Source organism: Xiphophorus maculatus, chromosome 23 (genome assembly GCF_002775205.1).
Source record: "Xiphophorus maculatus strain JP 163 A chromosome 23, X_maculatus-5.0-male, whole genome shotgun sequence".
Lineage (NCBI taxonomy): Eukaryota > Metazoa > Chordata > Actinopteri > Cyprinodontiformes > Poeciliidae > Xiphophorus > Xiphophorus maculatus.
The window spans coordinates 4,151,500-4,179,253 of record NC_036465.1 but is presented as its reverse complement, the minus strand read 5'-3'; positions in this window follow the sequence as shown (position 1 = coordinate 4,179,253).

Sequence of the window (27,754 nt, the reverse complement as noted above, 5' to 3'; positions counted from 1 at the left end):
CCCCATCTGCCAGAATGCAATAAGGCAAACAATGGAGGCCTTGATTTCCACCAGCAGGCCCATAATCTTTAAATGGCTATTAGCTGAAGAGTGCAACCAGTCAATAACGACAAAATCCTTTTAAAAGCCTTTCTCTCTCTCTCTCTCCATCTCTCTTTCAATCTTTCTCCTCTCAAGCTCTTTCCCTTTTTCACCATTTCTCAGTCTTGTTCCTCTTTCTGTCTTCTCTCAAGCTGAGGTAAGAATACAACTAAGCTCTTAATTTGAGAGTATAAAAAGCAGCCAAAGAAAGTGGCAGTAACAGAAGGAGCATCAAATCAGATCAAAATATGCTTTTAAATCATCTTATTATTTCTTTTCAACTCCAGTAACAATTCTTTCATTCATACTGTTGTGGAGCTTTTTGACCTTGTGGTTAACATTTTTCATACTGACATATTTTCAGGGCCAGAACTGAAATAAGCAGAAGTGAAAAAGGAATTTTCTCTTCTGTCAAGCGCTATTCAACAGGAGACAAGTCTTGAACCAGGAGGCAATTTTCTCTCTGACATTCTATGGATGACCAACTTCTGCTTTTGCCATCAATCACAAGAGATGCAGCTTGAAAAGGATTGAATTACTGTTTACAAGGATGAGATTAAATTGTTTTTAATATACAATGTTATGAAAGCAATAACCTTTTTGATGACCACAATCATATCCTAATAAAACTGATATTCATTAGTGTCACAGAAAATTCCCTGCTTCCAATCCTGTTGAGCTAATACGCTAGCTGAATCCCAGCAGCTGGTACACAACAAAACCTGTTGTTCCTCATGGCTGACGAGGTAAACACGACCGGTGCAGGATGTAAGACAGATCAGCCACAAGGGAGACATTGTGGTTTTGAAAACAAAAACAACACAAACTCTAAATTCTAGGACTCATACAGATCTAAGCAATTTACATCTGGAAACTCCTGATTCAGATGTTGAATCATTCTCTAATTCTGTTAATTTTTGTTTATTAATGTAGCGCTTCTCAACTAATGTCAGCTTCCAGGACTTTCCAAATTTAAATTCAATAAAACAAAATCAAATTAAGGCCAAAACCAATACGAGTCAATCTAAATTATTCCCGTTAAATCCAATCATGTAGTCAGATTCATATCCAGTTACATACATTCAAATGTAGTGGATCATTTAATGCCAACTGATGACAAGTAATTTAAGAATTGCATTCAGTCGTTGACTTTGCAGCAATTTCTTATCTCAAAAACAGGGCCTAAATGCTAGGCTAGGAATATTTCATATAGGAAGAAAAATCAGTGTAAGCAGAATTAGGGGCAGCATTATCTGCATCGACGGGTCTGTCCAGAATAAAACCAGAAAAAAAGAAAGTTATATTGTGTATGTTGGTGGACGACCCCACTTGACAAAATGTCCAAAATGTACACAATCAAGTAACAAGGGCAGCATAAAATGAGGAAAACATGGATGAGAAGAGGTTCCGAGACTGAAAGGGAACCTACAGGAGAAGCTGACAAGGAGAGAAAGAAAGTCTGCAAGTGAGTTGCTATGAAACTGGACAGTCTAGCCTTTAGATTTTTTCCTGCCCTTACCTCGGCATATGTCCTGTTGCCTAGCAACACTAGCTGGTAAAAATGAGGCTCAAAATCTTGCTGAGTTTTTTGTTATTTAATTTTTTTTATGTAGTTAAATGAATGAATAAAATAAATCAATTATTTTTTATGCAACAGCGCAACTGCATTGAGAGATTGTGTTTGGTCCTGCCAGATGGTGATACACTCATATTTAAAATTGCACTCCTCTTCTGCTTTGTCCACCACTTTTTGACAGAAACAAAGAAACAATGTATCCCAAGATTCATTTGGCTACAATGAATCTTGGGATACAGTGGGCTGAGAAGGATCACCTTGTCTGTCCTTCAAATCCTATAAAAAGGACACATTTATGAATTCAGTTGGAGAACCATTGGTGTATCGATGTGACGTAATCAGCATTTTAAATGGAGCCTTCGAGGGATGCAGCCCTAAAATTAAACCAAACTACATCAAAAGTGAATTAAAACAAAAACTCAAAGCTAAAGTAACAAAGGTACATCAAAGTCAAGCAGATCAGAACAAGAATGGCTAAATATGTGGTAAATGGGTCAGGCATACTTTCAATACAAAACAAAAAATAAGAGAGCTACCATGGAGTTAACAGCAGCAATACCTGCAAGTAATACAAACATTATCTCAGACTGAAGAGGTTCTACAGCCACCTAAACTTAAAGCAGCATAGCTACAGAAATAGCGCAGGGTTATCTAATTATATACTTTATCACAGTAGATAATATATGTGTGTCCGGTTCCACTGAAATGGTTCCTAATTAGTGGTGATCTCGTACTTTTTGAATTTCTAAGAACCGGGGGAACATAAAGAACAGTCAAATATTTCATATGAGAAGAAAATCTTTCAGCACTTTATATGTCAGAACTGGTAATATTAGTAGAAATATGATCTCTCCTATTATTTTTTTCTTATCGTTGTGTGATCATTCCTCCTTCTTTATAATACATTATTACAATAGCTATGCCTTGATATTATAAGTGCATTGAGAAGATTTTTGTTTCTTTAACTGCTTACAATTTTAAAGCCTCTACTTCAACTGTCTTGCACTTTGGTGAACATAATGTGCAAAGTATAAGTCTGACAAGACCCCCGAGCAAATCAAATGAGTAGATGAGACATAAAACATAAACTAAAGACTGGAAAATGCTGCCTCCAGTGGCCTTTCTAGGAACTGCTGTTATTGAAGGCACCTTGTGCTGAACGCATCTGACTGCAACGTCTTTCTTAAAATCTCTGATAGTAAGACGTTTACTTTACACAACCCAGAAAAGGAATTAGACCAGAGAATACTTAGTTATACTTTCTACCAACCGTGAATAGGAGTATCTAGTTTATCTAGTTTATATACTTTGAATCAACATCATTAGACTACTTTTTAGATTCCCGTTCTTCCAACCCAGAAATGGAATTAAACCAGAGGATTCTTATCTAGCAACCCTGAATAGGAGCACCTAGTTTACATACTTTAGATCAACATTAGATTATTTTTCTTCTGTTGCTCTTTCCTTTGGTTTGTTATTTTGTTTGTATTTCCCCTTTAGTCATGTAAAGCACTTTGTATTGCCTTGTTGCTGAAAATGTGCTATATAAATAAAATTACCTTCAGTTTTACCTTTACATAAAAATGAATTAGATTCCTATCCTCAATATGGCTTAAAACACTTTAATTGCAAGACTTAGTGAAACTCTAAATTTAAAGGTTGGCTTAATTTGTTTAGTGTGTTCCACAAATTTTAATTTTTGTGAAAATATGATTAATAAACTTTCAGTTTCTTTAGCCTATTCCTCGTGACAGGCTGGCGACCTGTCCAGGTGTACCCCGCCTCTCGCCCGAAACGTTTGCTGGAGATAGACACCAGCACCCTCCAGACCCCATAGGGACAAGGGGGTACAGAAAATGGATGGATGGATGGATGGATAGCCTATTCCTAAAATTGCGTTAATTTATTATAACTGTGTACTTTTCAAAACTGTTGCATAAAAAATGAAGCAGGACAGAAAACAATAATCCACCAAAAGTATTAGCTTCGAGTCACACAAATCATATTACAAAATTATGCATCATAAATGTTTCAGAATTCCACAAATTCTTCTGAAGCTAAATTATGCATTACCATTTTCCCATTATCTGAAACAATAACTCTGTGGTGCATCGCTCATTAACTCCCTCCACCACTCCCAGTCTACTGAAAACTGACAGTGTTGACAGGAGTGGAGTCAGTGAGTCATTGTCATGCGTCAGAGGTGGTGTTTTGACAAGCCAGTGTGACCCCTGTGTTTCACTATCACATGATCACAACAAGTCAGGTCAAAGGTCACTGCTAATGGATGGAGTAGCGAAGGGCAGCGGTTCTTTATGAAGGTGTGAACATATATGTGTGTGTGTGCTTCAAATGCCATTTTAAGGCCATAATTTATTCTGTAATCTGTGTATTTGCTTTGGAGTAAAGCCTAAAATAAACAAACTGAACAAGAGATACTCACTGTCAATTCAGTTCAGCTAATTTCAGCTCTTTTTCTTCAGTTCAATACGGCCAGGGGCAGGGTACCTGCTGTAGAGGTCACCAGTTCATAACAGTGAAAAGAGACAGGTCTGATCTTTTAAGAAAAGAACTGTTGAAAATGCTTCAGATTTTCACGCATTTTATGGTATATTTACTGGTGAATGTGACTCAAGTTTGTCTAAAAAGCTTCTCGGTTTAAATATTTAATTCACCCTCATGTAGATTGCTGTTTTTGATGGCAATCAGATCTAGCCTAAGTTGGACAACAGCAATGTTATTACAATCTGACTCAAACTTAGATAATAGATATCAGATATAGTAAGGAATAAAAATGGGACAAATGTGATGTATTTTCTCTGAAGTAAAGAGTGAATGTGTTAAGTTTATCTTTTAAGAATCAGTCCTTATTCTCTGGTTTTGGATCAAGTTGTGTCTCTGAACAGGAAGCTTCAAAGTGAAGGCCTAGAATGAATCGGAAAATTTCCATATGTTCTCCAACCTCCCCCAACTTTCTATCTCCTGTTTCTCTCACTACCTTGTATTCATCATCGCTTCATCTTCCTCGCTCTCATTTGTCTTTCCTTCCTCCCTCCCTTTCCGTTTTAATCTCTTACTTTCCCCCATCTCCTCCTCTGCCTTGCTTCAATTCGTTTTTGCATTCTTTCTTCATCCTTTCCCTCTCCTCCTTCCTTCTCCCACTCCTCCTCCGAATCCCTTCAGCATCCACCCGACAGAGAGTCATCCATCTTCATTGGGGTGACACATGCGCTGTTTTGACAGAAAGGGCTTTGGTGGAGCCAAAGGAAGGAAAGCAGCAACCCCATGACAGCAAAGACACATTATCGGTGGGAAAAAACACATCCGACCATCAATTACTGAAGCCCATCCAGCTCCACCAACGTTTAGGGTGTTAGCTATTGCCACTGTCGATAAACTCACTGACTCCATATCCTTGTGATGGTGTCAGATCTGTTTACTGGTACGATTCAGGGGTTTTGCTAACTTTATTTGTTGCAAATTTCAATCTGTCATATTTTTATATTATTATCTGAAATTAGTACTCACAGTTTTTCAACAAATACCTGCAATTTCTGATTCTGGAAGCATGATGCAAAGAGTTAAAGTGAAAGTCACCAATTATTTCTAAAGCTGCGAGTTATTAGTTCACTGACTGACCACTCATCAGGTTAATACCTTCTACAGATGTCAGTGAGAGTGATACAGGAACAATCAGCAACGCAGCTCATGTGGGCCTGGATTTGTTTGTAATTGCTGTCAGAGGTGATCCGAGTCGATGTCCTGCTCTGACATTTCTAGGACCATAAAGATGACATTTCAATTAAATAGTGTGTCTTCAGGCTGAGAGGATGTGACAGGAATGTCCTTGATAGTTGCCACGAGGACCGGGCGAACATCGGTGTCAAGCTGTCACTGCCTCTCCATTGTTTCGGTTTGTCATCTTGGAATTAAAAGAAGGAAAATGGCAGATGCAGAGTCAATAACTCAGTAAAAGTCTGAGTAAAGAGTTCTGATTTGGGGAGAAAATGGGATAATCCAATTTTAGTTGAGGGATTAGAACCATACGTGTTCATATTTGTAATAATATATTTTTTTTCTGAAAGCTATTTTGCCAAAAATCTTAAATTGTTGAAAATATTGAATCAGAACAAATAAATGACTGTGCAATTAATAAGAAATAGCAGTAATTTGGTGAATGAATGAATGAATGTAAAATTAATACAATTATTATATGTCAGTCATTATTTAATTCATTTATGGCTCCTCTGTTACACTCAATATATTTAATAATTACATTTGTTTTTTTCAAAGTATGTTTGTTACATTATTATATTTTATTTCACTATTATTTTTTAATTTTATTGAATGTGTCCCTTTTGAAGCTCTAGCATGAAATTTTGACATCAAATATTTTTTACAATTTAACAACTTTTTCCCACTGCTTTTTTCCTTGAAGATATTGCTTTGTTTTTTTTTGTCTATGTTTTTCCACAATTTCTTTTCTCACCCAGTGAGGGGTTTTGCTTCATGACTGCATAATAGCATGATTACTCTGTTAACTTCTTTATTTATTACAATTAATTAAAAATGATCAAACTTTGCACAAGTTAAGAATTTATTTTTGTCTTTTATGATATTTTATGTGAAAGTGTGGCTTTGAAATGTCAGAAGTGGACTTTAAAACATAAACTGCTGCTGGTTGTGAATGTTTTTAGTCAACAAGGTTTGAATTTGTTTTATAAATCTTGATCCCTTGTTGTTCATCAGTTTCCTCTAACGGTTCTCATGGTCGGCCTGAGTTGTTCAGTTTATCACAGTTAACATTAGGTCTGCTTTTATTTTCTATTATCAGTCAGAGGTAATGCAGAGCAGATGCTTTAAATCTAATTCATCCTGTCTCAAACTGCTTTAATGCAATGATAATGTAACACTGACAGAATGAAAGAAAACTTGATGTTGACAGGGACGGATTATGTAACTCAGGCAAGACTGATGGATCCAGAGATTTTTCATATTTGCTTTGATTGAAGTGGACTGGAAAATGCTACAGTAAAGATCATGTTTCAAGAATCACTAGAATCACTGTTCAACTATTCCTGCTGCTGTGAAAAAACAGAACCAAAAATCAAAGTTCTCAATTAACCAATCGATCTGTGTTCTTATCGCAGTTCCCAGCTAAAGAAAAGTAAGTTGTGGCCTCTTTCACATAGGAGGCCTGGGGAGTTCAAGGGCAGCGTGAGGATGATGTCACATGAACGTGAAGACCATGGCATTGTAATATGGCACCAAGAATGTGAAAAGTCACCTCACTGATGGAGAACGATCTGGATGAAAACTGTTAATGTTCTTGAAAAATGTTCCTGAAACTAGTTTAAACTAGTTTGCAACTAGTTTAAACTATGAGACATTGGTGCCATTAATACTCCTTGAACATATTAAACTTTATAGTCAAAAACTTGTATATGAATTATATACTGCTCAAAAAAATAAAGGGAACACTTAAACAACACAATATAACTCCAAGTAAATCAAACTTCTGTTAAATCAAGCTGTCCACTTAGGAAGCAACACTGATTGACAATCAATTTCACCTGCTGTTGTGCAAATGGAACTTTGTACAGAACAAAGTATTCAATGAGAATATTTCTTTCATTCAGATCTAGGATGTGTTATTTGAGTGTTCCCTTTATTTTTTTGAGCAGTGTACTTTTTTTAAAAATAAATATTTACAAAGAAATTTGAAAAGAATTTTATCTCACTTGAAGAATCAATGCTTCTTCATCATTAGCACTGATTATAAAGTACTAGTTCCACTGGTAAATTCTTTTTCACTTGTAACAGAAAAAATATCTTATAATTAAAAAAATTACCAGTGCACCTTTTTTAATCAATATTAAGAAATGTATATTTATATGTTACTGAATAATTACTTGTAGTGTAGAGGGGTGAAAAACAAGTTAGTAAACAAAACAAAGAAGTAAGAAAATAGGCACCCCAACATAATTTTTCATTTTGTATCTTTAATTTCTCATCGTAATAAGTTCTTTAGTGTTATTTCAGTTAGTGCGTGCAATTCTACACATGGCCGCTAGGGGCGCTGACGCGTTAGTGACCAAGAAAAGATTGAGCACACCAGAAGAATAAATCTTCCTGTTGAAGTTAAAATGAGCTCAACGTGTGTGTCGTCTTTTCTATATCGCAGGTCAGTAAAAATGTATGTTGATGCATAAATGTGGTGTCCTTTAAGAGTTAAGAGGTTATAGACTCGAGAATCAACGGTTAGGTCACTTTGTGCAGCTTTGGATGGACATTGTGTAGAAGGAGGCTAACTAATGCTAATGCGAGCGAACATTGTACTTATGTGTTGAGCTAGCTGAGAAACAGTTGAAGGACTAGAGATTTAATTCATTTTGAACTTATTGCATTTTTCACTTTTGAAACGGTAAAATACATTTTTCTGGTGTCTTTATGGGTTATTTCAATAACACAGAAACAATGTTGTCAAACTCAATGAGTAAATATTGTGCAGAATAAAAATTGTAAAAGCTATTAAAACAGTTAAAAGCAAATCCATATATTTTTATTTTGAAAGTTACAAATATAAAAGGTCTGAGGAAAAGGGACAAGATATTTGAGTTAAAACAAAGCTAAATGGTTTGGAGAATTAAAAGCTATCTAAAATATTTTGTCATTCAATAAAATTCATGATGGAGCATGTTAAAATAATTCTCGTTCGGTTTAAAGGGATATTGTGGTCATTTGTAATGTACTGAATCAAAGGGTTATTTGTTGAAGTTATACAGTGATACCTGAAGTATTTGATATGAAGTATTGCATATGTAGTGTTGTATATGGAGTACGGTTATCACGAGAAGAATAAATCTTCCTGTTGAAGGTAAAAGCTCAATGTGTGTTTCTCGTCTTTTCTATATCGCAGCATCACACGTTGAGGGAAGATCACCTACTACATTACTCTCAGCCAAGGTTGCAGGGTAACATAATTTAGTTTTGTCTCAATTCAAGTGTGCTGAGATATTTGCACTCAAAACTAGACAAAAAAATACTTAGTACAATTTTGTATTGTTCTGGTGTTGACCTGTTAAGTTCTATTCCTTGGTTTTCCTCATGATCTTTTCTGATGTTATGTAACAAACCCGAGGCCTTCACAGAGCTGGTGATTTATTCACATCACAGTCATGTGTTGATTTTTCTTGATATTACCAAAGAATCCCTACAAAATACATAGACGTTTGTGATTGTAACATTATAAAATGTGAAAAAGTTAGAGCAGTCCGAATACTTTTACGAGGCACTGAAAATATTTCAAAATGACATATTTTTACATGGAGGCATAAATGATTCTGGTTCATTTCAAACTTCTCGTCACTCAACATTTTATTGGCATAAAGAGGCAAGAAGTAATGCACCTACATGTTCTGATAATGAATTTAGTCAACGTTCATCTCCATAAAGTCTTGCATCATTACTTGTAAATGTGTTCTGCAAAATGCTTCCCTGCCATCTTGACATGATGTGGATCTCAGTAATAAGTCCTTGATTTACTAGCAAAATGATCCTTTGTGATTTTATTTGTGCCTAATGTTGTTTTTAAAGTTGTCACATAAATCAAGTCGAATCAAGAGGAGGAAGAGGTGATTCTCCCTTCCTCCCTCGTGCATTAGCTCATCCTCCTCCTGCAGACGCTCTCCCTGCCTGGCGCTCACTTCCCGTCTGTAGGCGCTCATGCCGGGACGGTGCTCGCTCAGCGCTTCCTCTTGACGACCCTCTGAGGTACATTTGATGTCAGTGTGAACAGCTTGTTTTCCTTTTCTACCACAGATTCCCCATCCTCTGCTTGCTCTCCGTATCGCCGTCCTTTTCTCTTCTTCAGTCTGAAGTAGCGTCATGTTATTGGACTCAGGTTTGAGTGGCTGAGGTACCAGATTGATGGCCACCAGGGAGTGAGTCCATGACATGCCGACCCTGAGAAGAAGCTCAGAAAGAGAGTGTTTGTGCCCCTATCCATCATCCCAGAGCCTTAATCACCCAGTGATGGAGAACATACAGGATGGAGGAAGAGAGCATTCAGGATGACAGACGTCTGCTGTACCAGGAAAGCCGTTCAGACATCTAGCTAAGTCTGAGATCTTTTCTCCGTCAACATATTGTCTTAAGTTGGCTGTTTTTTCATCCTGAAATACACAGAACTTTGTGATTGTAATTGTCACAAACATCTGCACTTGAGAGGTTTGTGACAGAAATAATTCTCTTTTTCTGATTTCAGTTTAAAAAAAAAACATTTTCCCCATGAATTGTTAGGATATTATGCTGTGGAATATTTTCAAAAACAATTGTGAGGAGGCGCATGATGCTTAACATTGTTAACTTATACCAAGGCTATAAAAGTATCAAGTTTCATTTACGCATTTCCTACAGTTTAAAATCCTCTTAATGTGATTCCAGAGAAAGTTCTGGAGTGTCTGGTACTTCCTTGAGCTATAATAATAAGAAGAAGAATCTAAAGGAGTTGTTCAGGACACTGATGTCTGGGAAAAACTTTTTTTTTTTCCATCAGCTGACTCATCAACTGATGTCTGTGTGTTAGATTCCCATCATAATACAAGATGACATAATGCAAGAATATATATTAATAAGTATTTTATCAAATTTATTGGGAGTTTTGCATATGTTTTACTTGAGCTTTGTATAACAAAATAATAAAAAATATTAGTAAGTGCTATACATAATATTTTAACAACTAAAATGATCATTTACAAATCACCAGGAAGCAGGGATTCATTTTCTCTCTTTTTTATGATCCACTTTTTTAATAATCAGGGATCTACTCAATCAATTAGGTCTTGGCACCCTTGATAATATTGAAGACCAGGAACAGCTCAACATTCTGTGCTACTTTCATAACTAATAATAGGTGATGCATCTACTGTATTAGTCTCCATGTACAAAACAATTTGATTAAAGTATTTAAGTTTATTATTAATTGTATGTCTTTTATTACATGTCTTTTTTCAGTTAGTTTCCAGTTTTCCTTAATTCTTGTATTACTTGTGATTTTTCACACTGCTTTAAGTGCTCTTCTTCTGCCTGACAGAACAGAAGGCGGTTTCAGTAGGTGTCAGTGTGGAACGGTTTTTGATGAGATCCAGCGCCGACTGCAGCGGATGTACTTGAAAAAAACACTCATGACATCCAGCCACACTCCTGACATTCCTGTCAGTTCACAGTCGGTTTGTTTTGTCAGACACTGTCGGGTAAAGATCACCGTTTGACTTAAAATAAACACTTTCACAGCATCAACCTCACATCAGAATGTAACCTCTCCCAGTTTGTCACAGAAGTCCCTTCTTTCTTGATAGATGAGTCCTGCTGACTGTCATGGCATGACAGCAACCCAAGCTCAAACTTTGGATTTTTGCCATGTTTTCCACTTTAAGAGTGCTGAAAGTAAGAATTTGAACAACCCTCCTCTATAATTGGAAAACATGCACTTGACAGGTTATTGTTGAGTATTGCAATTTCTTGTACATGTACTGAAAGAGAATCATCTGAAAACATTGAAAGTCTGTTTGAATGTCATCTGTTGGTCAAAAACAGAGAAGTTAGGGAACACATGGATGCATTTCTGACATTTGTCAGAAAGTAAGAGTCAGCAGTGTCAATGGATCAAATGCAGCAGCTAATCCAGGAGCACAACTACATAAGCATCAGATCCTGTAGCTAGAAAAATATTAAAATCCCTTAAAATTTCAAATTTTGTGCTGTGTAAGGCTTTTAAACCAGGCTGGAAGACCCCAGATATGCTACTCCTCCAAAAATGTCACCAATTAATAGTAATGTATTTAAAGAAGGATTTTAAAAAGAAAATGTGTTCAAAAGTTAATTATCAACCCCCCAGGCCAAGAAAGTCTGTTCAGCAAATATTCATCCATCACTTTAATTCATAATGTGATCAAATTAAATAAATTTCTACACACTGACTTTACAATGATTACTAAGCGCAAAAGGGCTACTTTTGTGTGGTTTAAATAATGCTAATTATAAAGGACCACTGAAATCTCATTTGTCACTTCTTCTAGATGCTAAAAATAAATCAAGCCAATACAAACATTGCTGTCAGTTCATGTAATTATCACGTCAAAGAAGAAATTGATGATGGTTATTGAAGAGCAGATTACATTGTGCACAAAAACGTAATATTATCAATCTTTGAATTTTATTTTTACAAAATGATTTTACATGTAGCAGCAGTTTTGTCTGGCTTAGTTTCAAAAATAGTTGAAGATTAATTTGCAAAAACAAATTTGGAATTTCACAATGTCAAGTATGGAGAAGATTTTTCATGGCCAACATCAATCAAACCTTTGCCTGCTGACATACCTTAGCCTCTTCTTGTTATTTGTCACAGAGGTGATTAATAGTCACTTAGCCTGTTACTGCACAGCATGCTGAAGCAGCACCTGCAATTACACAACATTTAGCTTCTCAGCTGTCAACGCTGCATGAGAAGAGGATGCTGCAGGCCCACATGTGCAGAGAAACGTCACTCTCAGCTTGTACATTTGCGTGATTGTCCACTTGAGTTGGTCCCATGAAGTTCAGTGTCTAAAGCAACAAATATCACCCTGAACACTCAAGACAGGGTGTTCAGGGTGATATTCCTAACACATTCCACTGCAGGAAAAAAAAAAAAAATCTATAATTAAATGATGGATTGTTGCAAAAAAAAAAAGTTTTGATTTACTGTAAATTTCTAAATTTGGTAGATTTAAACATACAGATAGATCCTGGGGTTTTCCTCAACTGATCTGCAAGTTAATGAAAGAAAACAAAGAAGTCTTGACATGAATTTGCAGTGGTGCGATCTGAAAACCCAAACAAACAGAAACCCCTGACCTCATTTAGTCATGCCATTAACATTGAACTAATGCATGAGCTGTTTTTCCAGGTAGGACTGCGCCCCATTTATCAGTGTCAGATGAAAGGTTCTGCAAGACAAACATCCATTAAGTGCTCAGACTAAGTGTTTCTTCTTTCGGAATATCATGTGATAGTCATTTGTTTTTTTTCTAGAGTAAAAAAATATTGATTTTCATTTAAGAAGGCAAAGAGTTTATTTCAAACTCAACTAATTTGCAAACATGATTTAATATTGGGATTAGAGTCAGTGTTCTTGTTAGAAGATACCTTTTCTGATTAATAAAAAAAAACATGTATGTATTTATTTTATTTTTTTTTACAATAAATACTCTTTAGGAGTGATGGGTAATAATAGGCTGCACTAAAACAGACTCATTGTGAAAAATCTCTTTTGCAGACATGTTGAAGAATGATCTTGGGCAACACTTAGTGATAAGTACAGGCAATGACAGGAGCACATTTATCTTAGTGCAGAATTTTACTCCTATATGGATTCACAAAGATACCATCAAACATTTGTGAAGCTATGACTCTTTGTTGTACTTGGACAGGGCATGTGTGCATCACAGACAGGCATCTTTCAACACAATTTTATTTTTACCAAACTGGGAAAGTTCCTCCCAGGACCCACATTTGGTGTTTTTAGTTATTTATTTTCAATCAAAACTTGGATGAATGGAAGTTGGATCAATTTTTGAGGGAAGTACCTTCTCTTAATTGGGTGTGCATGCAGGCCACCAAAATAAAGTCTGAATTATGTTAGAAAATGTGACTACATGTTAGTAAAGGAGGTAAAAGTCCTAGAAATGTCAATATGTTCGCCTATTTGAGCCACACAAAGACAAAGTCAAAACTTGACTCATCCTCAAGGTTTTAGCGTCTCAGACTAAACTCTGTAGTAAAATAAACTCTGACTTGAATTGTACCACTGTCCTGAAAAGAGTTTTCTATGTGGAACATATCAAATGGCAATTTACCCACACACTGGAAACACAGAAGAAGTATGGTGAGCCTTAAAGATCTTTTACGTATTAAATGTGGGCAAACTTTATCAAACTAAACAAGTGTGAAAACTGGATTTTTCTTTCACACTCCACAAAAAACCTCATTCAACATTTAATATATAGAAATGGGTAAAGAAACTAATTGGCCCTAACCATTGCTCAGCCAGATGAAAGCTTAAACATGTTTTTCAAATAAATAAATGAACCGTAGCAAGTGCTACTGGGTCACGCTAACAACAACACTCCTCTGTGAGAACACTTTTATTGACTGAATCAGTTAACTGTATTTATCATCACTGATGTGTTGATAAAATCACTTCAGAAAAATGTAAAGACCTGCTTACAAAGTAAACTACAATTTTTAAGAGAGAGAGAGCCCAATGTTTTCAGCCAATAACAGGAAGGGAGAATGTAATGTGTGCTGGATTTGGAATTATTGGCAACTTTTTTGGAAATGTTGCATTCAAGGAAGAATCTCTGAAATACTAGTAGCTACACACCCAAAGATAGCAGATTAGCTTATGTAAGATGCTAAACTCTGTTTAAAAAGTCAGCTCAATAGTCATTTAGTTTTATTTAAAAACTGTTGTTAAAGGCCATTTTACAATGGCGTGAGAAAGCAGAATGTGTTTATCCTTTTGTAGTTGTGAAAGGAAACTCAGAATCAAGAGACATTAATTAACAAAGAGATATTGGTCCAAAACAGTACATGCAGGAAGGTTTAAAGAAAATGTTTTAAGTCACCGAGACAAGCAGCAAAATATACATCTGGCTTGAAAGTTTTGCCTTACGTGACACGTGTTTACTTTAAAAATAGAGAACCTTTATTATTTGTTTGATTGACAAATGATGTTCTGTTTCATTCTGACAGAGTCACTGAAACAAAGAGAGAAAAACAAACATGAATCATCAATCCAGTTTTCTGAGAAAAGCTTTTAATTTGAAATTCATGTTTGTTTTGGCCTCCTGGACTGAAAGATCAGCATGGAAATCCCCCAGTTTTAGAAAAAAAAATCATGCATCCTCTTTGCATTCACTGGCCATTAAGGTGCTCAGACTGTTCACTTTATCATTCTTATGACTTCAGCATCGGTGCCGAGGCTTTCCTCCGCCTCTGCCTCTAATTCATCATCCTTTATAGAGACTAATAGGCGAGAGGTGACACCAGGGAGGGCTGCAGATGACTCCTGGCTGCTCAAATCCACTCAGAGTGAAGGGTTTTCATTTGCCTCAAAGACACGGTGGTATTCATTTGTTGCAATGGCACACAATTTTGTTCTGGCTCCGAGCACAAACTGTGTGAATCTTTACAAGACCTCCTAAACAGAGACGTACGGCAAGAGTTCACAAATGCTGATCCTGTTTGCCTCTCACTGTTATTATTACCTATTCCATATTAAATGGCTTATATTTTATTCAGTAACTGGAGGAAACATTGGGATATGAGCAAATTTATGGCTCTGAGGTAACAGATGTATAAATAAGAATATTCAACAAATAAAATGATGACACTCTGCATTTATTGAGCTTTGAGGAACATTTATTTGGATTGCAACAAAATGAGATGTACTAAATTTCTGCAAATTTAACTGAAGGATATGAATTTGTTACAATTTCAGCTGACAAAGTTTCTTCAGAAGTAGTAGAGGTAGAGCTGTGCAACTTTTCAGCTGAAAGCCACCAAAATATCTAAAATTAAATATAAATGAGAGAAACCGGTAGTCTGCACATCCGATTTCACTTGGCTCATGCTGGATTTTCACCAGCAGGAGTCTTTTGGACATCTGATTTGAAATTGTGTCACAGTATGCATCCGTCCAGATCACTGCTGAGTTGCTGAGCTCAGCAGGAATTGTGGTACTTTACTAATAAATATTCATCCTGCCCTGAGGAACCTGCACTCCTTTGTGAACTTGCAAAGTGTTGGATATGACAACTGCTGACCTCTGATTTGAGCTTCTAAATGCTGACTTTTGCCTTATCTGTACGCATTGTTTTATTAAAGTGTTAAATAAATAAATGTATATGGTGAGAATCTAGAATTAAAATGTATGAGTCATTTAAGAGTTATTCAGGTTGAGAGTGACTCAACTGTTGGTAGAACCAGAAAAGCAGATTGTTCAGAGGAGTGATTATTCGAAAGCTCATTTAATTGGACATTTCATCTGTTTCTCTTTTGCTGTCACACTTGCATGTATCATCAAACTAATTTTAATATTTGACAAAGACAACCTGAATAAATGTAAAAAGTTGTTTCCAAATAATGATTTTATTTACTTACAGGAAAGACTTTCTAAACCAACTTGGTCTATGTGAAAGTGTGCTACTGCTTACTTCTAAATCTAAAAACCTGATAAATGTTTAGAACATCAAGTGTTTATAACTGCAATGAGTGTTTTGTTTCACTGTGGCCCACCTTATTTCATCACATTGCAGAGTTTTCCACCATTAACTGCTTATTTGAAACCACTGATTATTTAAAGTCATTCAAATCATTCAAACTTTGACAAAACTTTGACAATGCAGATTTTCTGATTTCCTTCTGATCAATGTGCTGCAATACAACTTGGACTACTGGAAAATGTTATTTTATTTCATTCACACTGCATTTTACAACATGCAGGCACTCATTACTGTTGATCTTGCTGTAGTTCAGAATAATCTCTTTGATACGTCAAAATGAGTAGAATGTGACTCTTTCACACTGTGTAGAATTTTACGAGACACAATTATTTGTTATTTGCTACTGGCTTCGGAAAAGGAGGGACATCTGTGGTGCTGCTACTGTATATATGTGCTGTCATTCCTGTAAATAAATGAGAAATGTTCATTTTGCATACATTCTGATGTGTGGTTTCTCCCTCTGTAGACAACTTTAAAACAATCAAGGACTGTAGGGGAACTAATTTGAGTTGCCATCAATTGACCCTGAGCCAAACTTATCTGCTCCAGAACCAGCTTTTTTAAAAGTATTTTTAATATGTATAACCAAAGTACGTTTGAACTTAGGTTCACAAACAGATTCTGTCATGGTTTCCATGTTTCTGTCATGTTTCATCCTGGTCATGTAGTTTGCCCCTCCCACTCCTACTGGCTGCTGATTATTTACATTGGTTCTGCTTCCTATATAAACTCCTGGTCTGCTCACTCAGTGATTCCATTTATTTTGGAATATAATTACATCTATGGTAATCTTCCCTGAATACTGGGACTGTTTGTTGATACTAATCAATGCATAAACATATTGGCTGCATGGGATTTGGCCATATAGACATATTTTTTTAAAACTAATGTCCTAATTTCATCACACTCTTGTACATCTGCTATAAATTTCAATGGGAAAAGTAATATATTTCCAAAGCCACATTTTCTTTAATTTACAAGTATATAATTAACTGGCCGAGGTGAGTTATGAGCCTCATCATCTAAATAAATGAGAAATTATTAGATGAATTAACGAAGCTCTGATAATATCATTTTACCCCGCGCAGTTTAGGGTAACGTGGGAAGAAGATGCTAAATGGCTCCACTCAGAAACCACTCGTCTGTTAATGGTATTTCCAATAAAGACTAATAAGGTTTGACTAACCAGGACAGGTTCCTTTGGGAAAAAAAAATTAGCTTGAGAAACAATTTATTTCTATAAACTGGGAGGACAGAAGATCTATTCTTAACTTTTTCCTGAGTTGTGATGATTCTTGTAATTACAATCGTACTCAACTATAATTTATCTTTTTTAAAGATTAAAGGTAAAAAGGTAAAGGTAATTTTATTTATATAGCACATTTTCAGCAACAAGGCAATTCAAAGTACTTTACAGGATTTAAGAGGAAATACAAACAAAATAACAAACCAAAAGAAAGAGCAATAGAAGAAAAAGCTAATAATGTTGATCCAAAGTAAATAAACTAGATACTCCTATTCAGGGTTATGTTTACATATTTTCAAGGAGATTGGAGAATATGCAGCCCTTCCAAGGCAACATGGGGAAAACCAATTCAGATACAGAATGTCTTAAGTCAGGTAGATTATAAATTTCAATCTTCCCTAAAGTCTCTCCAATACATCTCAGTTCCCAATCATCCAAATTAATTTGCCCTTTCCACTGAACCAAAACTAGCAATTTCTCCAAGATCGATTCCATTCAGTTAGTGAGTTTTGGAGTCCTCACTGGGCTGCGAGTCTCAGCAAGACTCACATCCAACTTGTGTCTCTGTCCACACCAACAGTCTGAGTGTTCGCTAGTTCGGCCAAATCCGTCACAAATTTGTCGATAAGCCAGGTATCCGCAAGCTCCAAACAGCAGAAATACTGTTATCAAGAATAAATCCAGGTTGTATCCCGCCGGGTGTCCCTGCAGGACAAGAGGGCTCTCCTGTGCCCATTCTTCTCGTAGAGAAAATTTGATCAATTGCATTGAGAGACCGGTTGATCAGATCCATAATTTGTAGATTTGGAGGATGTGCAAAGAAAGGCTCCAAAAATATAGAAAAAGACAAGAGAAAAATAGAGCAAGCAGGGCAGGGAGGGAGCAGAAGAAAAAAGCGTCCGGTTTCACCGACAGCAAGAGAGGAAAAAAAAAACAAACTTTAAATGCACATAATGCTAATGTGCTTTATAAACTGAGTTATTTATATCCCAATAGCTGGCAAAGTGTAAACTTTTTAGGCTGAACAAAATATAGATTAAATAGTGAGTATGTGAGTACATCTCATTTTGGAGTGGATGAGAAGATCCACACTTAAGCCACAGTGGAAAGCATGAGGTGGCAGCTCATTATACAGTTTTTGGAGTCTAATGGCTGCACAATCAGACATCCTCATAACTTCCATGACTGATTCTCTCATTGACTGCATTTCTCCCCCTTGTTCCCATCAGGGTCTGTGCTTGTTTGGCCCCTGTAGGCTTTCCATACACATAAAATCCTGAGAAAAGACATAAAAGTTGACAAACTTTGTCATAAAGTGATTATACAGTAAGCATTACCATCTGCCTACTGTAAGGCTGATGGTAACACTGTTGCCTTACAGTAAGAAGGTCCTTGGTTCAAATCCCAACCTGGGGTTTTTCTGTGTAGTTCATTCTTGGTTTCTCACCAAATAACTTGCCAGAGATGGATAGAGTACTCAAGAAACATAGGCACTATTTCACTAAACTGAAGAAACAGTAGCTTTCTAAGACATTACTCAAGTAAGAGTAAAAAAAGTATTGCAATATTTTATTCAGGAAAGAACTGTTCCACAAATACATCCACACAGCTGAACAATCTTTGAAACTAATGTCTCATCCAGAAGAGCCTTAATAAAATGTAATATTTTAGTATTTTATAACTCAGTGATTCCCTTTCTCACCCCGACAATAATTTTAAGATATAGTTACAGCAAGAAAGTTGCAACCCAAACTTTCTAAAAGTAAACCGGATCTGCTCAGGAATATCTAATTCTGCTGATTTTCACTGTGGCAGTGTGTCTGTCAGAACTCACATAGAAACATGCAGACAAACTGTGGCCCCTGTGAAAGGAGTCAGATCTCAAGTCTCATGCAGATGATCACTAAGCAAAAGTTCCCATCTGCTCCGCCATGCTGACCCAAAATCCCAAGAGAGTGCTTAAACAGACTGTCCAGATATTAAAAGTGCAACCAAAAATCTTGAATGTGAGGGAAACTATTTTAGTGTTGCAGTCTTTGACTGCATCTCGTATTGCATGTTTAAATAGTTAAAATAGTTAAATAGTTAAGTAATAGAATTAATTTATTTAGACTGTATCTTCCCATCCTCTGATGGACTTGTGACACCAGAATAATGTTGCAAACAAGAAGTGAAACCTAACCAGTAGATCCTGGAGCTTTGCTTCAGTTCAGGCATGTAGTGAAGATCAGTGATGTATTCAGCACAAATTTCTGGATCTGTTTTCATCTTAAGTTCAACACTAACTGCTATTAATAACAGAACTACTTCCCTGCTAATTTAGGAGGATCCCTGCTCTATCACACCTGAATCAAATGAATGGCTCGTTACTCAGAGCTGAAGGAGAGAATCCAGCAGTTTAATCCAGGTGTATTGGAGCAAGGACACATCCAAAAGTTGCAGGATAGTACCTGTGATGGACTGGGCTTTGACTTAACATTTTACAATATAATATTTCTGATTGCATTGCCCTACAATTTTTAATATTTTACGATGTGAAGGAAACATATGCAGGACTCCAAGGGAAAAATAGACAAATAAACTGAGTATGATGACTGGTTTCTTACAAATGCTTGTTGGGTATTTCTCATATAGTAGTTGGCTGAGCTCTGCTGCGATCCTGATTCTACAAATGCATTTAGTGAGAAAGCAGCATCATAAAGTTTCTGTGCTTTATTTGCACAGAATAAAGCACAGAAAGCACAGAAAATAAAGCAGACTCCGCTCCAGCTCCTGTCTCCAGATTTTACATTCATTCTGCGATTCAGTTTGTTTGTGTCACGGTGATTTCTTCAAGATATCAAAGAAACAGAAAAGGATAGGATCAACTTTTGCTTGCATTCCTTGCTAAAACCTTTTAGATGGTTCCAAAGGTTAATTTAATATTCAAGAAATTCAAAACTCTTCTTAAAACTGTTTAACTGAAGAGTGTAAATGTTATTGTTAAATCTATTTGAATAATTTTAAAGACTTAATTTAGTGTCCTATTTTTTGGTTGTTTTATTTTGAGTGTAATTCTAAGTACTATGAAATTATTTTTGAACATTAATGCTAAGTTCACTATCCATATGTTCTGGCATGCATCCTCCATTTCCTGGTGACCTCATGTTTCCTGTATTCTGCACTTAATCCTGAACCCATTCCCAAAGTTGGGGCCATTGATTGGTAAGTTTGATGCCTGAACTTTGGCCCCCATCCAAAAATGATAACTGTTCATATGGGACTATGAAGCTAAGTGCTAAATCAATGGGGCCAGCCTCTCTGATCTGGATATAGCGTTACCAAAGAAGGCTGGTGGCATGCGGTGGGGCAGATGTTTCCCCTGGGAAAGCTTTTGGAGACACAGCACCTCTGACAGGAAGAAGTCTGGTCTGAAGATTGGTCATTCAAATTATCAATCAATTACACCACCTTTCTGAGGCACTTCAGTTCAGTTATTCTCAAGTGATGTTAGTCTGTGTTTATCAGTAGTTGCTGATAACGTCTTAGAAGTTCAGGATTTTCTGTAATGAGATGCTAATTGAGAATTTTTATTACATGGATCAGAAATAAGCAGAGTTCACAGCTTTGCACATGAGCTTTCAGAATCATTGTGACCTTTTGAACCCTGAGCATCACTTTCAAACCAATCTTCCCTTCTTTGTGGTTGGGTAAGAGCTTGATTGTAATCCAGGCCAGTTGAAGCAGCTGGGCTATCGTTATGGCTACCAAGATTTCGCCAAATTAGCTCACCCATCCCAGATGGACATTATGCCTGCACACAACTGCAAAGCTCACTGTTGGGGAGGAGTCTAAACGATGTTCCTGCCACATTAAGTTGTTTCCATCATTATCCTTGCAGTTGCTTATTTCCCTTGTGAGTCGTGTGTTTTTTTTTGTTTTGAGGGATTTGTCTATCAAGGTAGGATGAGAAGCTGAACTGTCCCGTTGAATGGTTGCATCAGTGATTATGGTTCCCACTATATGTGCGCTTTTTCTTTCTTTCTTTTTTTGCTTTTGCCTCTTTAAATTAAAAACAAATCCCCTGGAACACATCGATGAAAATGAGCATTTCGCTATCAGACAACATTGGCATTTGCCAAATGAGCAATTTCTTCTATAACACTGCGGTATCTCTAATCAGCCCCGCTGCAAGGGTCTCAGACTCTCACTGTGATAATGGTAGTTGATAAACTGGGTCCAAATTAGCCATTGGTTTTATTTTTCTCATTGCCTTGAATGTGACTGTGTCTGAATTTGCATTTCAGGATGGAACACATCGCCGAATTTGGATATAAGCGATCAGCTTATGCCTTGTCCACACATTTGAATAGTTTGTTGAATTTTGATATAGATAAATTATATGTTAAATGCATACATATTCATGCACTTAGACTAAGAGACCAAAATGTTGGATTTTCAAATAAATAGATGCAGTTCAGTTGTTGCCTTCGTGCTTGTAAAGGTGCGTTTTTCCTCTCTTTCTGCAGAGTTTAAGTGCACTGAAAGGCGTCCCCCATGCCTGGTTTGCTTGTGAACATAAGGGGGCTCTAAAGACGGAGCAGTTGTGTCTGGAAACCTGATAGAGCACCCCTCACCCTGAAACTCAAAATACCAGCAGAGATCAATAGTTGCAGCATGTTAGCTATTGTCCAGCAGAGAGTATCGCACATCCCTGTGTTTCAACTGGATAGAGACCCAGATCCACGCTTGAACTCTAACACCAGTCCAGCCTGCTGTATGTGGAAATGACTGAGATTAAATAAAATCTAATGAATGGAAGGATGGATAGGTGAGAAAAAAAAACAATCATGCAATATCTACTTTCTGTAGTTCTATAAAGCTACTATATATTCTATATCTACTCACATTAAAATAACCTTTCTAGAAATACACAGAGTAAAATTCTGACAACAGTCAACCCAAAGACTATCTGCAAATTATTTTCAATACTTCCCCAATTAGAAATTTGGGCTTTTTAATAAAATGATCTATTAATACCCATCCTGTTTTCACTTTGTGCAACTTCTTTTGAGAGCAGATGCAACACATATAGTACCTTGAAAATGTTGCATTGATTTAAAACTTGTTTAAAAAAATTAAAAACAAATAATTAAATGGTCTTAGTGGTATACTTGAATGTGTAGATTTCTGCCAGCCTTTTTAATTCATTATTGGAAATTAATGTTAAAATTTGCTCACAGAAGAAACTGAGCCAAAATTCATTTCACTCATTTTCCAGACAAAAACAACCTTTCCAGACTTAATTCACTCAAACTCTGTGACCAAATATCTAAACAAAATCATTATCTCTCATTTCCAATTTAAAAGAAATAAAACGAGTAATATATTTTTAACTGCTGCCCAAGAGGGTGCCTGAAGAAAAAAAAATGCAAATATGTGTACATTTAATAAACATTCTGTTATTGCACTGTTGTGAAGCTACGCTGAAAATGAAAGGAATTATTTTTTGCATTTTAAAAAGAAAATCAAACAGGTTGTTATATAATTAAAAACTTCTCTGCAGCCTCTGGGCCTTGCAGACATAAACTCAAACTGTGTTAAAAGATGAAAAACAGATCCTGCATCTAATCTACAAGCCCCTCTGCAAGTCAGTGAAAGTGCACCTTACTTAGACGCCTTTGTGGAATGCATTCAGCAGAACGTGCTGTCTGGACCCCCTGTCCATCACTCTGAAAACAGAACTCTAGTGGTTCTCCAAGGCAGATTTATGACCTGTTAACTTCTTACACCTCACCCTCTGTTTTCCTTCTGTCTTTGTTTTGCTGTGGCTGATTGCAGGCTGTGATTCTGCAGATTAAATTGTGATAAATTACAGAAGCATCAAGTCAAGCTGACTCACGCCCAGGCTTCCATTTGCTGGTTTGTCGATCAGGGTGGATATGACAACAGAGGTCAGTCAACCCCTCAGGGTGATGGGGTCAAGTTTAGGGAGACTTTTCAAGCAGATGGCGTTGGGATTTCTGTGTGTCGCAAAGGAGGAATATCGAAACAGGAAAAAAAAGACACTTTAAAGAATTCATTGATTCCTGTGTCTCAATATTGACCCAATTTCCCTTAAAACCACTTCCCCTCCCTGCCTCCTAAATGAGCCAGTTCAAGTCAAAACGCCATCAAAACAGTCCTTAAGTAGCACTTGTTCCTCAACTTAAATTTTGATGATTATCTAAGTGACTTGGCAGTCTTCTCATTTAATAGGAAATCAATTCTTTTAGTTTCTTTGGCAAACAGTTGAGTTGAACCTCATTAAATTTGTAAAATGGAAGTAATTCATTATTTTTCTGGGTGAAAATAAAGAGCTTATTACCTTCTGACTGGTGCAGCAGAAAGTTGTGAGACTTTTTGAAGAATTTACTCACAACAAACTAAGTAGTTCCACATTTTATGTGGTAATTGGTGAATATCAGTGTGTTGGCCTTTAAATGAGCATCTCCATGGGTTTGCTCATTATGGTTGTGTTTTATGTAAGGAATCCAAAGAAGGAGCAGTTCAATCAAATGATCAAATTAGGATTTTCTTGGATCATGATCAAAAGCAGCTGAAATGTGTTGGATACAGCTGCTTTCGGTCATGATCCATATCTTATGACCATTGATGAGGTTTGGAATGTAGATGGACTGGTAAATCGGGAGTTTATGCTTTTTGTCTCAGCTCTTTCTTCAACAGACCGGAGCAGCCCCATTACTGCAGACAACACCTGAATGTAACTACTAAACTAACTCTAAAAACATGTACATGCCTTTTACAATCAAAACTAAAAGCATGTGTCACTATTAAAGGTTTTGTTCTGGCCTTTTCCAAATTGTTTAAAGGTAGAGTAATATTAGTGTATTGTCACTTTGACCGGCAGAGGCTCTGCATTCAGAAAGGAGGCAAGGCAACAAAATGCAGCCGACGTAGATTTATGTGAAGCTGCAGGTCACATTTGAACCGACACCCATTTCCACAGTGAGACAAAGAAGCTGGCTTTTATACTTTGGGCAATTCTAACACTCATACCATGTAAAGGGGTGACAAAACAAAAGAAATTATTTACACAAACCTAACACAAAACAATAAATATTTACATGCATGCTAATCATTAGAACTAAACTAATCTAAGGTCAATCAAAGATTAAATTTAGCTTAATATAACTCCTCTGAGTATTACCCCTCTTAATTGAAAATGGTATGCTCCAGGAGCTTTCAGCAGCACCTAGAGCTTCACTCTGCCTAGGAGACACACCCTGAAAGTACTTAAACAATTAGCAAACTCAAATTAAACCAATAGAAATCAGGAACAAACTGGCATTTCCCCCCACATTCTCCCTGAACAGGAAAGTTGGCCAGTCTCCCTACACAAAAAGAATGTTCTTGTTTTTGGGTAGAATATCACAATGTAACTGAAATAAAGAACTGAAACAAAAAAACATTTGTTCTGTGAATAAATATAATATCAATAATCATTTATTAGGGAACCCCTGGTCTCCATCACATGTATATTAACTTCTTACTCTGGAAAAATTAAACACAAGTGTAAACCCCTGAAGGGTTGGTGTCCTGTGTCGTTGCTTCAACCCACTTGAGTAAAATATTCAGGGCTCTCTAGAACTTGACCTCATGCTGAGGAAGTAATTTAGCTATTTGATGAAAATGTTCTGGACCAGGGATAGATCTAATAGATTTAGGACACCGGCCCTGGATTCAAGTTTAACAACTCTGCTCTAAAAATAACCCTTCATGTTTCTAATTTAATTTCAGTTTATGCAGGGGAAAATGTTAGTTTTTACATTTTTAAACATCTGACATCAAATGTAGAATGTCCAATTTAATCTCCAGACATTTATGCCCTGTTTCTTCTAAGTGGCATGAATCAGGTCAGTGTGGTTCGGTACGCAGTTTCATCTGTTTCCTTTTTGAAACCACACCATTCCTTATCTCCGTTCAGTTGTAGGTTCATAGGACAATGTTGCAGTTGGGTTGGAGCTACTGGCATCAAATAACAGAGTCCATTGATTAGGGGACAGAGAGACATCACTGCTTGGGACAATCACAAAGACAAACTTGCTTGTCATGTTTGTCATTGTATTTTTACAGTGCTGGTTTAGACGTTTGGGTTTAACCCCCGTTGCAAGGAAAGCAGTATTCTGAATATGCCAGACCACAAAATGGTGGACACAAGCTAATAATTGGTTTACAAAAGAGAAGCTTGAAAAAGAAAATCCCTTTTTCAATTAGCTGTATCCCAAAAAAAAAAAACTGTGCAAGTTTGATTAAATTAGAGCAAGTAAACAATTTACAACCAAATACATTTTTTTTATAATGTTTTAAGTCAGTAACTTTTACTTACCACCAAATTTGGGCTAAAAGTTAGTTCTTTTACAGAAAGAGCTGTTGACCTCTTGCTTCATGTCAATCTCTTAATGGCAAACCAAAATACTTCCATGGTATGAAAGGAGAAGGCCTATTAAGGTTACAGTAACACCATTACTCTTCAAACAGTGAACTGGTTGTCTTCAGTTTGTCAAGGTACAAGATGAAAATAAATTTGTAAGCTCCAATGAGACAACAGGGGGTTCAGATAGAAAAATACACGGCAGAGATGTAGAAAATGTATTAAGCCTCCACTTGCTACAGACTAAATGAATGCTGCCCCTGCTCTGCTTCTTCTTTTCAGTTCTTAATTTTTTTCAAATCTTAATCAATCACCTGTTTTGTTGGTTGGGGAGCCATATTCATATCCCGATGTTAATCAAATAAACAACACATGTTTTACATGGGTTTACCATCCCACACTCATCACAGCTTGCTTGCATTCCAGTGGTGTAATTATTGTAATGTTGATTAAGCCACTTGGGTAATTAACGATTTTGATTGCGACTGCATCCGCAGGTGAATTAAAGGGAGGGAGTGGTAAAAGAACAGAGGCAGTTGACTTAAACACAGGATGTCAAAGAAGCTTGCAGCTGCTCAAAAAGGTTTTCAATCATTAGTGCAATACAGTAGATCTAATCTTCTGTTTCTTTGTCTTAACACCAACAACAAGTCTAAAACATACAAGCTGCTTATTTTAAAGGGTTGAAATCAGATTCCGGATGTAAGAGGTCTCAGTGAACTGAGCCAAAACTTAAGGAACCCCTCTTGGTGTCCACTTTTCTTGCTTTGGGAAAACATGTCTGTCAAAACAGTCAACAGAGTGCACTGACGCACGGTGGCCTTACTCTGCTTTACTCAGGTTACTCCATATGGACGCCTCACCACATGGTCCCTGTGGTCCAGCTGCAGCAGACCCAGCTCCCTGCCCTTCAGGGGGATGGAGAATATGTTTATTAGAGGCGCTGTGTGGGATTTTCTATGTGCAATGTGGATACTAACAGCACTTTGATTTAATGTGTTTGGTTTTTGTTTGTTCCTGCATCACAGTTAAGCCCCTCAAGGTCTTTGGAGAGAATCCCAAGTGGGTATAAAGAAATGTAAAATGATTCTATCTCAGTCCTTTCCTAAAATAATTATGTTGATTTCTACTATATTCTGGTGTCTTGTTTTTGTGTTGTCAAAAAAACAAAATTGTTTAATTTTGTCTAGCAGAATTTCTGTGGAACTAGGAAATTAGCAGCCTTAAATAACCAGACTACCAAATCTGATTACTGCCACGTTAAAAAATAAACAACCAATTCAACTCATCTGATTGTATTCTGATTAGGAAACAACTCTAGATTTTTGGTAGTTATTCAACGTAATGAGAATTTATTTACATTTGACTAAAAAGGTTTGTACTGTTCAAACTGCTGCTTAGACCGAGAAGGCAACCTTTAATTTTATGAACTCTACCCCCCATTTGATTATATTTAAATGCTCTTGCAACTTAGGAGTCAGACTAGTTCATTCATATGTCAAAAAAAAACATCCAGAATTTAATTTTAGCTTCCAAAAATTAAGTTACAGTGACTCCAGTGACTTCCTGGAGTCACTGTGGAAGGTTTTACTTATCCACGTACATTTACAAACTGCCCCATTCCAGCCTTCATAAACTGCAGCAGCACACATGTAAAGTGTTTTTACTCAAATGTTCCTGTGGTTTGGTTTATGTTGGACAAACTAAAACAGCTCTGAAGACACACACTAAACATGGACAATGGAATTTCACACATCCTTGAAGTTTTTGGAAAATTGAATGCTTTTTATAATATTTTATCTTTTGTATGTCTTGTTCGGTTTATGGTTTGAGCTTATGCTACTCTTTTTTTAGTGTTAGAAAGTTTGGGGGGTTTTAAAGTGGAACTTTGTCTGTTCACTATTTGCAGAGTCACCCATTTATTTTCCTGTGGAGCCTTACTCCAAACGATTCACATCAATTCAAATTATTCAAATCTTTACAGATTATTTTTATGGAGCATATCCAAAATATTCAAAAGAAAATGCAGCTTGGGAAGCCAAAAATACCTCAGCTCAATGCTACTTGACATGTTATAGCCTGATGTTTGCAAATAAGAAAATACCACTCAT